Source organism: Nannospalax galili, unplaced genomic scaffold, assembly GCF_000622305.1.
Source record: "Nannospalax galili isolate Female #2095 unplaced genomic scaffold, S.galili_v1.0 scaffold737, whole genome shotgun sequence".
Lineage (NCBI taxonomy): Eukaryota > Metazoa > Chordata > Mammalia > Rodentia > Spalacidae > Nannospalax > Nannospalax galili.
In genome coordinates this window covers 3,184,594-3,195,089 of record NW_008341172.1, presented here as the reverse complement: position 1 = coordinate 3,195,089, position 10,496 = coordinate 3,184,594, and positions in this window count along the sequence as shown.

The window sequence follows — 10,496 nt, the reverse complement described above, 5'->3', positions numbered from 1 at the left end:
TGAATCGGACTGGGCAGATCAGTTGCTTTCTTGTAAATTCAAAATTGTACTTCCATCTTTATCCCTAAAAGCACTGCAAAGTAGAAATTGATACTTGTAATAGTAATAAATGATAATTAATAATAATAATTAATAATTCTATATTCTGAAATTTCAAAGTTGCATGCAATTAATGGTGTGCTGGGAGTGGGAGTGGGGGAGAGGGGAAGAGAGGGGGACTAGGAGGGAGGGAACTGGAGGAAGCATCCTAAGCTCGGCCAGGCCACTGGCCCTGGGAGCTCTCAGCTGAGTCATGAAAAAGCCCAGGAATTTGGGAGGAGTTCTGTGTCAGGAAAAACAATGAAGGGTAAGCACAGCATTTCTATGCCACATCATGGTTATGCCTGAATAAAGAAGCAGCCTGACTCTTAGCATAATTGTTTTAATTTTGATTTTTTACTTTATTTTATTTTATTTTATATGTATGATTGCTTTGCTTGCATCAACGTAAATTCATCCATCTTATATAATGCCTGTGGAAACCAGAAGAGGCCATCAGATCCCCTGGAACTGGAGTTTCAGACAGTTATTCGCTGCCATGTGTGTGCTAGGAACCAAATCTGGGTCCTCTGCAAGAGCAGCCAGTGCTCTTAATCACTGAGCCTTCTCTCCAGTCCCTTAGCATTCATTTTTTAAGGCCAGGTTGGACCCAAACCCCAAGAACCACCTCTTCCTTTAGATGTCTCATGGAACTGGGTTTTCCATACAGCTTCACTCATACTTCTATTGAAGCAGTATTTCCAGCCCTAGCTGGGGAAGTAGAAGCTATGATCCACCCTTATCAGAGAATATTACCCTTTGATCCCTAGTTCTAGGATATCTCTCACACACAATTTCTCCATTCTTCTCATTGTTTGCAATGAGAATAGCACTGCTTTCCACACTTTGATATGTTAATTAAGCACACCCACATTCATTCACTATTTTGGGTGGAAAGCAAAATAGGGCCAGGAGGGATCAAGGTCAGGTGTCCAGGTCACAAGAACACAAGGCTCAGTGAGCTTGTTTGCATTATAAACCAAAACCTTTTTAGCCACATGATTATGTGAAAGTCATTAGTCCAGATCATGTCCATACTGTAAAAGTCATCACTACAGAAAAGATCCCTCCCCCATCTCATACAAGTGTCTCTCAGGCAGCAACTGACTGTCCAGACAGTCTCTTTTATAACAAAGAGAACCAGAAAAGAGGTTAAGTGCACCCACGGTGGGCCTTTGCTGTTTATGTTTATGTAACCAAGGTAACAAGTAGTTGGTACTCAGTGTCCCACTGACACCAACCTGCCTTCTCTGAGTCAGCAGTGACACCTAGTGGGAAAACTTTGCCAAACTCTGTTTTCGCTCAAACCCTCAAATTAATTTTGTTGATAAAATTATTTCACAGCATAATCAAAGTATTCTAATGTCCATGAAAATTATACTCAAAATCCTATGTCAGCAGTCTCTATAAGAACAAAAGAAAAAGAAGGCTGACAGATTTTGGTTAGTTTCAAAACAAGCCAGAAAAACACTTGAATGTGTGAGCAAAAAGATATGGAAGAAAGACGTAAGATAAAGCTTTGCCTCAAGCTCCTTCCGCATGGTACAAATGTTGCGTTGTGCAGAGGAGGGAACAAGGAGGGCTTAACTGGGAATCTGCTAAGGGTCCCCTCTGGGTCAAAAGCAAGAGGAAACAGTAGCAAGTATTACTGGAATTTCTGCTGAGCCCTTGGCCCTGGAGCCGCTGGTCACTCTGCCTTGTGCCCTCCAGAAATGCACTCCTGCCCACCATCCCTGAAGCTCTGTTGCTCACAGATCCCAGGAGGCCCATCTAGAGGCCCATCTGAAGGCCCATACTTCTCACCCCAGACACTGTTGTCATTTCCTTCTAACTCTACATTCAGGACATGTTGACACCACACAACAGAAGCATGAAATTGTCCCAGAAAATTCTTTTAACTCACTGAATCCACATAAATGTGCCCTTGCCCTTTTTAATTTTTATAAAGAATTTATTTTCTCATTTTTCTTCCTTAATAGCCTCTGGAATATTTTGCTTTTTTTTTTTTTTTTTTCTTTTTTTTCCTGAGAACAACCACTTGCCATGGTTCAGAGGATGATGTCCCCAGCACTTCAGTAAAGTCTCTGAGACTCTCCGGAACTGGAAGCTTCTATCAATCATTCTTACTGCCTGGCATGAGGGCAGCTTTCTGATCTCTCACCTCTCTCTCAAACTAACTTCTCTTAATTCTCAATCATCCTTTCACAGAACACTAGAGGTCCTGGCTTTCCATCCTAAACCACTCTTTCCCAAGGCTTTCTTTCCCATTTAGTCACAATGATTTCTCTGCAACTCTCCAAGTAAATATAAATTCACCATGGCATGAGTATATCCACTCCACTAAAAATATGACCTGCAGGCCGGGCCTGCCTGGGATGCTCTAGTAGTTCCATTGTATCTAATGCCACAACTCATACCTATTTGTTTAAATAAGATTAAAATACGTTTTTGACTGGGAAATAATGTGCCCATTTGTGTGCATTTTAATTCACGCCAGTGCTGAGACCAAAAGACAGAGTTTAGAAACTGATTTTTCTTTTTTAAAATATTTTATTTATTATTTTTATTTTATGTGTATGAGTGTATTGCCTGCATGTATGTGAGTGCACCCGTGTCAGGCAATGCTGCAGAGGTCAGAAAAGGGCTTCAGATTCCCCTAGAACTGAAGTTAGGGACAATTCCTAGCTGCCATGTGGTTCCTGGGAATCGAACCTGGGTCCTCTGCAAGAGCAGTCAGTGCTCTTAACTGCTGAGCTATCCCTCCAGCCCCCAGAAACTGAGTTTTCAAAGCCATACTGATGACAGTAAGAGTGAACTGACTTTATAGCAAGCAAATACTGAAACTGACTTCAATTACCAAAAGCTGTTCATCTTGCCTCCAGCCCGCTTCAAGGTTCCAAAGCTGGTTGCTCCAGACTCGCCAGGCCAGCTTCATCAAAGGGAATATTCTTGGCCCCAAGCAACATTTCTGACTGGAGTCTTTAGCAGAGATCTTATATCCCTATTATCTGCCAGCTCTCAGCTAGCCCCACAGAGTATTCAGTACTGTGCCTAGAAGGACCCCTTGGATTGTAGCTGTGAGGTTCCCAGATAAAAAGACACACCTAAGTTAAATACTCTACAAAGCCAGAATGATCAAAACTTCAGTGTCTCTGTTGAGCTATTTGGGACCCTCGTACACATCCACTATTGCTCTTTTTATATGGTTTTTTTCTTCTTCTTTGTTTTTCCCTTAAAATATAGGCATTACTTTTTTTAATGCAAATATTAATATAAGAAAAATTAGAAAGTAAAAGTCATTTAAATGAATGTTTAAAGATTGAAAATATACCACATAGAGACAACTACTTTTAATGTTTCAAGGTATGTATCACAATCTGTGGCTAGAGAATAGAGACTAGAGAAAACAACATCGAACATAACATATAAAGGAAGCCACTTGGCAGATAAAAGACTGGAAGGCCTTCCTCACCTGACTTCATGTACCAAACAGAACGTGCCCAAGAAAAGCCTGGGCTACACAAACATGGGAGAGGTGGGTGCTCAGTGAACGTCCTATAAAGAGATATGGGCCTCCTGACCCAGGGCTTTTCAGACTTTACCTTCAGCTCATTAACATACTCCCATTTGGGATGGTGCTTTCTTTTCTTAATAAAAATCTCTTTTAAACATGTGTCTTTGGTCCAATTCATCACCCCCAAACACAAGAATAACAGGTGTTCCAAGACACTCTGGCATATACCCCAGGACTTGGATCCCCTCACTTATTCGTGGGCCAGTCAGCGTAGGACCCACTCTCTTTCTTATCTCTTGCTTCCTCTGGTTGCAGGAAAACTAGGTGGCACGGCATTGGTGGCTGAATTGCAATGCAAAGGCAGCACGATGAATCAAGATGACACCATCCATGTGGTTGCTCGAGGTCCATATGCACAATGCTGCTGCTGACCTCCAGACTGTCCTGCAATGCCAGCATTCCTTTGTGCAATCGGCTCAGATGCAGCTGAGTACTGACTCTGAATGCTGTCTGTGGCATACAGGTCCTAGCATCCGCTACCTCCTAGTGAACTTGGCTCCACACTTTTCTATCACTGGTTTATTGGCTTTTACTTCTGCCTGGTCATACTCTAAGTGCCCTCACATTTTAACTAATAAATTTTGTTCTTGGATCATTTCATACATCTATATAATGCATCTGGTTAAACTCCCTCCCACTCCTGACAGCTCCCTTTTTCCCTACAAATCCCTTTCTCATATTCATGATATTTTTGTTTTGTTTTGTTTTGTGTCAGGGTTTAACTAGGGCAGCTGTAAGATACTAGGTTTGAGCTATTCATCACAGCCTGGTGGGCTCACCAGTAGGCACCTTCTGGATAGTGTGCCTCCCCATCTCCCAGAATCTGTTAGTTGCCAGTAGTCTGGCAGTAAGGGGTCAGACCTGTGGGCGCCTTCCCCATCTGTAGCTGACATTGGGCAGGCCAACTTGTGTAGTCCCAGTTGGTGCACAGCTGCTTTGAGTTCATGATTGTCATGTCATGGCCATGTCCTACTTAGAAGATGGCATTTCACAATCCTTTTCTCTATCTTCTTGCTGTTGTGACAGTGTCCCTACTCCCTCTCTGCAGTGCTCCCTAAGGGGATGGTGGGTGGTATAAATGCTTTGCTTAGAGCTGAGCTTTCAATGGTTCTCTATGCACCATATTTTCTGTAGCCATGGATATCTGCATTCACCTCAGTTCACTGCAAAAAGAGGCTTCTCTGATTAAGGTTGAGAGTAACCTTTGTCTGTGGGTCTAAACATGGATATTTAGAAGATTTTTGATGCTCTGTCAATTTAAGCTCAGTAATTGTATTGGACTTCAATACCCCATCTCACCAAAAGACAAGTTATCCAGACAAAAATCAAACAGAGAAACATTGGAGCTCAATGACACCACAAACAAAATGCACCTAACAGACATCTACAGAACATTCCATACAAACACTAAAGAATACACATGCTTCTCGGCAGCACATTTTAGGACAAAAAAACACAAGCTTTAGCCTATGCAGGAAAGTTGAATTAACATCTTGTGTTCTATCAGATCACAATGGAAAAATTAGAATCAACAGCAAGACAAACTGTACAAAGTACACAAACTCACTACTGAATGAACGAGTGGGTCACCAAATAAACCAGGAAGGAAATAAAATAAATTCCTAGAATTGAACATAAATGAAGACCCAGCATGTCGAAGTCTGTGGGACACAATGGAAGCAGGCTTGAGGGCCATTGTCTGTGCCCATTTCACCCACCATAGTTGTACCAAAACTCTAAGAAAACAAAAGTGGCTTTGCCTATACTGTTGGGGCAAACATGGTCACAGAGTGAACTTGTCTGTGCATTGTTCATATTCTATGAGCACTGGGAACTTTATGATCTTCCAGATCCATTTTTTTACTTTGCTAAATAAAGGCATGTACTACATCAGACTAGGCTGAACTGAACTGAACCAGACCTAACCAAACTGGATTAAACCAAAAGAGATCAGACTAGACTGGAACCAGAAAAGATGGAAGGAACTGGGACAGACTGCTCCAGACCAGAACAAACTAGACCAGAACTGACCCAAGTGTACCAAATCTAACCAGGACCAAACTGAAGAGGAACAGACCAGATCAGACTGGATCAAATAGCACTGTTCTGGTCCAAATTAACCACACAAAATGGAACCAGATTAGACTGGAACCAACCACAGTATATTGAAACAGATTAGAATGTACCAGAACAGACTAGGAAAAAAAAGTACTATACCGCACCTGAGCAGATGCTGGACCAGAGCAGACCAGATCATATCATCATATACTGACTAGACTAGAAAAAATTAGATAGAGCTGGACCAAGCCAGACTAGACTGGACAGGACCAGACTAGACCAGACTAAGATCGACAGGACCAGAACAGACAACTCCAGACAAGACTGTAGCAGACCAAACCAGACTGAAATAGACCAGACTGGAACAGACCAGAATAAATTAGAACAGACTAGAATGAAATGGACTCAACTGGACCAGGCCAGAATGAATCAGACCAGAAGACATTGGACCAGACCAGACTGGACCAGACCAGATCAGACCAGATGAAAGTGCAACTGATTATACCAAGGAGGCCAGACTAGACCAGACTGGAACAGATTGGACTGGACCAAACCAGAATGGATTGGCCTAGACAAAGACCAAACTGAATTGGACTCAATTATCCCAGGCCAAACCAAGTGCCTAGGCCAGACTAGAACAGACCAGAATGGATCAAACAAAGACTAGATTGGACCAGATTTGGGCAACTTTTCTCCATGTTTTTTGCTTCAAGCTCTTGCCTTGAGTTCCTGCCTTGGCTTCCTGAGATGACAGACTGTAACCTGTAAAATGAAATAAACCCTTTCCCCACATGTTGCTTTTGATCACATGGTATTGATCACACCAACAGAAAAAACAAACTAGACTAGTTAGAATGGACCAGACTGGACTGGAACAAATGAGACAACATTGGACTAGGCTGAACTGAACCAGACCAGATCAAACTAGACCACACAAAACCAGGATGAATCATACCAGACAAGACCAGAACAGCCCAAACTAGACCAAACTAGAGCAGACTGAAAAAGACACCAGTCTGAATCAGAACAGACCAGGCCAGAATTGATATCTTAGGCTAGACCAGAGCCAACTGGACCCAACTGGAACTGACTGAACCAGAGAAGATCATACCAGGCTAGACTATAGTAAAGCAGAAAGGAATGGTCCAGAAAGGACCAGATCAGACTTGACCAGATGAGACAAGACCAGGTAGAACCAGACCAATCCAGAGCAGAATACACTAGAACTGACACACCTGGTCAGACAAGACCTTACTGGAGGAGAATCAGACCGAGGACACTCTGAACAGAAATGGTCTGGACTGACCAAGAATGGACTAAACTAATTTGGACAGGAACAGACTATAATGCACCGGGTCAGACTGAACCAGATAGGAGCAGACCGAAGAAAAATAGATCAGATCAGACCAAGCTGAACCAGACCAGACCAGACCAGACCAGACCAGAATAGACCAAATGTGATCACAGCAGAACAGAATAGACTGGACTGGACTGGAATGGTCAGGTCCAGAATGGACCAGATCAGACATATAACAAGAATGGACCAGACAAGTCCAGATTAGATCAACCAGACTGGGCCATTCTGGACCAGGCTGGACTAGATGGGGCTGTGTAGGCCAGATCAGGCCAGACCACACCAGGCCAGGCAAGGCCAGACTGGACCGGAACTGACTAGAACATACTGGACTAAAGCAAACTAGACAAGACCAAACCACAGTAGAATGGAAAAGATTAGTTCAGGTCTGAACCAACTGGTTTAGACTATTCTAGACTATATAACACTGGAAAAGACAAGACTAAACTGTCTAGTTGGACTGGACTGGACCAGACTGGAGCAGACAAGATCAGATGAAACAGGTCATACCAGTCCAGATCAGACTGGACAGGTCTGGATTGGTCTTAACTAGAATGGACTAGACTAGAGGACCAGACTGGGTCAAATCAGACCAAATTGGTGCAGAAACGACCAGAATAGACAGGTCAAACCTGACCAAGTCCCCATGCCATACTTGCTTAGTCTGCAGCAGATCTGAACAGACAGACAAGACTAGACACCAGATTGCAGCAGGTTGGACAGGACTGACTGTGCTACATCACACCACCTCTGAGCAGACAGGATTGAACCAGTCCAGAAAGGACCCAGAACTGACTAGACAGGATTGGAAATAAATGTACTGCACCAAAATGGGCTAGACCAGACCAGGTAAGACCAGACCAGTCTAGATAGGATCAGAACCGACCAGATCAGACCAAGTCAGATAAGAAAAGACTGGGTCATTCCAGACAAATTTAGGCTGGACCAGACTAACCCTCACTAGACCAGATTGGACTATACCAGATATGAGCAGACAGGGCCAGAATGGATGAGATAAAACAGAACAAGATTGAACCAGACAAGACCAGATTGGAATATACAAGACCAGATGAGACTGGAATGGACCACACCTCAATGGACTAGACTATACCAGACCAAATAAGACATGACCAGATGAAATCAGAACAGATGAGTTAAGACCAGACCAAACTAGACTAGATCCATCTGGACTATTCCTGGTGGGACAGAACTAAACTATATCATACTATACCAGACTGGGTCAGAACAGAACAGGCAAAACCAAACTGAACTGGAAATAACTCAATCACAACAGATCAGAGTAGATCAGATCAAACTGGGCCAATCTGAACCAAACAAGACTAGACCAGACTGAACCACCCAAACCAGGCTGGACCACAAAAGCATGAACCAGGCTGGACTGGAATGGAGTAGAACAGAGAGAACTGAACTAAACAAAGTCCAGGCAACGAAGTACAAAGATATATCCAAAATATCCGCATTGGATCTTTCATAAAAGCTACTTACAATATAAATGACTGTGTATATTACACTTTGAACATTAGTTGGTTGTTTCCAATAATTTTGGATAAAGTATTTGTGCTGGATAGCTATAGTGTCAACTTGACACACCTGGGTTGAGGGAGCCTCAACTGAGGAATTGCCTCCATTGACTGGCCTGTGGCCATGTCTGTGGGGCATCTTCTTGATTATTGAGTGATGTGGGAGGGCCCAGCACACTGTGAGTAGTGCCACGCAGGGGGAGGTTTGTACCACTGTGGGTGGTGCCACCCCTGGGCAGGTGGGCCTGTGTTGCACAAGAAAGCAGGCTGAGCAGGGACCAGGGGAGCAAGCCAGTAAACAGCATTCCTCCATGGCCTGTGCTCCAGCTCCTTCCTCCAGGTTCCTGCCCTGAGTTCCTACCTTGGGCTCCCAGATGAACTGTGACCCGGGATATGTAAGCTAAATAAACCCTTTCCTCCCGAAGTTGGTATTGGTCAGAGTGTTTTGACACAGCAGTGGAGAAACAAAATAAGCCAGAAATTGGTAACAAGAGCGGGGTATTACTGTGACAGACCTGACCTTGGTGTTTTTGAGAGGACTGTGGAAGTGTTTGGAACTTTGGACTGGAAAAAACATTGTGTGCTCAGAGTTTGCTGCTGTGGAGCTTGGAACAGTTATGCTGAAAGAGTTATAGATGATGGAGGCCTGGCTTGTGAAGCTTCAAAGGGAAGCAGAGACTATCAGGGCTATTCATGTGAGATTTTGAATTAAGAATCTGTGGGTTCTGGTTGGCTGGGGTTGAAGAATCAGCTGTGATTAAGAAGAGACCAGAACCTGAAGTAAAATCTTTGCTTTACTAGGACAACTGATGCTGGTTAGCTGGGGCTGAAAAATCAGCTGTAAGTAACAAGATACTAGCATCACTGTAGTGAAGTTTTCTGGGAGGCATTTCCTCAGGGTCAGCACACAGAGGAGACCTGCACCTTTATCTCAAGCTGGAAGCAGGACTTGGTAATGTGTAAGAGTCTCCTGCATGGTTCTGGTGTTGAAAGCGTGAAGGGGTCACAGAGCAGCTGAGGCTTGGCACTCTGAGAGGCCAGGAAAGGCCATAGGTGAAAGTGCAGCATCAGTTGCAGCGAAGACCCCAGGATTGAAGGGGTCATGTAGAGAATCTAAGGCATTGAACCCCGAGAGGCCAGAAGAGGCCATTGGTGAGGGTACAGCCTCAGTTTCAGTGGAGAACCCAGCTTTTTGGAGATGCTAGGACCATGGGACAACCACCAAGGTCAGCAACAGGTGTGGAATGGAGCTGGTCTGGGTCTGCGAGATGAGCTGTGTGTGTTGTGGACAGCAGAGTCAGAGAAGTGAAGCTGCCAGAACCCTTTGGAGGCCAGAAGATCGTGAGTGAATCCCAGATGTCCAGCCTTGAGCTACTTTGCTGGACTTTGGTTTTGATTAGGTGTGCCTGATTCTTCCTTTTGATATTTCAGTAATTGTTTTGGATTTTTTAATTATTTATTTAATAACCACATAATTAGAAGAAGCATTTCATGACAACAGCATTGACATATTCAATAACAATTTCCAGAGCTAAGATGCATCTGTTTCAAGATTGGCTGTAAATTTTTAGGTTTACAGTTGAATTAATACAGTTATACAATATTCTGCTCAGTATAAACCTTTTCAGACATGAAATTAAATGAGGTTTTAACCCTTAAAAAAAGATCTCCAATTCATTAGTAAACCACACAGTTTCATACAGAAAAATTCATTTTTAATGCAATTGACACTACGATGCACATGTTTCTAATCTGTATATATCTGATTATTACTAGTCATAGTCAGTTACTTTCTGAGCTCCTTGGCATCTGAGCATGGATATGAAGTCATCAGGTAGATTTCAATGGTAATGTTTTTCACATCTACTAATTATTAAGGAGCAAATTTTTA